Source organism: Papaver somniferum, chromosome 7, assembly GCF_003573695.1.
Source record: "Papaver somniferum cultivar HN1 chromosome 7, ASM357369v1, whole genome shotgun sequence".
Lineage (NCBI taxonomy): Eukaryota > Viridiplantae > Streptophyta > Magnoliopsida > Ranunculales > Papaveraceae > Papaver > Papaver somniferum.
This window is the reverse complement of record NC_039364.1, coordinates 92,877,715-92,879,066: the sequence shown is the minus strand read 5'-3', so window position 1 is coordinate 92,879,066 and position 1,352 is coordinate 92,877,715.

The following is a 1,352-nucleotide window of genomic DNA, read 5'->3' as shown; positions in this document are numbered from 1 at the left end:
AATAGGTTTCAAGGTTGTAAGTATGAAAGAGGACTTACAAAGTAAGTATGTCGACATACTTTGAACATGTGCAGTAACGTTAATCTTTAATTGTTCAAAGTTATTCCTTAATAGCTAAAGGAAGAAAATCCCAGGATCGAAACATAAATAAGTTAAGAATCTTTTATTTGAGGTTTTTGATTTTATTTTAGGAAAATGAGAATTAGTAATGTGCATTTACTAGTTGGAGATTTTCCAAAGAGATTTTCGGTCAATATTTTGGACAAAGCATTTCCAGGAATTATGGAAACCTAATTTGGAATATATTGCATATCTTGAGAATATTTTCGGTTTTGGAAATTCCTTGTTGTCCAAACTTCCTTGGTTTATAAATATGAGAGTTTGCATTTCGAGCAAACTAATCCTTCGTGACAGCAAACTTCCTCGGTTGTGTTGTTACTGGTGAAGCGGCCTATTCGGAGAGGAGAGTAACCTAATTAGGCGAAATCTCTTACGGACGCTCAGTTTAAAGTCTTCTTTGAGATTGAGAAGCTCTATTAGTACAGTTGGTGGGAAACTAGATAATTGTGGTTTATCTTTTGTTTTCGATTGATTTGATTGACTAACGATGGTTGAACTTTGATTGCACCTAGTTTGTTTATGCTTCAGAATCTTCTCTTCTAATATAAGATTCACTCAAACTAGATCGAAGTTTCGATAGGGATCTTTAGACTGTTTGTATATCTAAAGACGTCTTGTGATAATCCATTATTAACAGACTACGTTCTCTGCGTGATTGATCACAAGAGATTCAATTTGTTGTGTGCGGGTGTTTATTGAAGATCTAAGAATATTTGAAGACAAAGAATATATTGAATATTTCTGATTTGGGGCTCATAATCTTTGGTGTGCACAATACTTGTTTCGGTATAGATGATCCAACTATAATCGGTTTATCCCTTTGGTAGATTAGATTGATTAGTTGTGTACATCGGCATCAATACAATTCTTTGTGATTAAAAGTATTGATTGCAAAATCTTAACAATTACCTTTGGTAGTTGATCATAAGATAGATCTAAGAACCTGACGAAGGAGTTTATTGAGATAAACAGAAGAGCCTTTGTCGAACTCACATCACTTGGTGAAAAGAGTTGCTACCAAACAGATTTGTTGTTCATTTAATGTTTGGAATACGAACCAAAGGAATTGTTCCAAGTACGTGACTTATTCATAAGTTGGAGGCGTGGGAATACAGAAGGAACTAGGTGAACTATAGGTTTAGTTGCTTGGTATCAACTATACGAAGTTGATTTGATTTTGTATAGCGGCTTAATCCTGAGAGTATTCAATTCTGGACAAGGTCCCGGGGTTT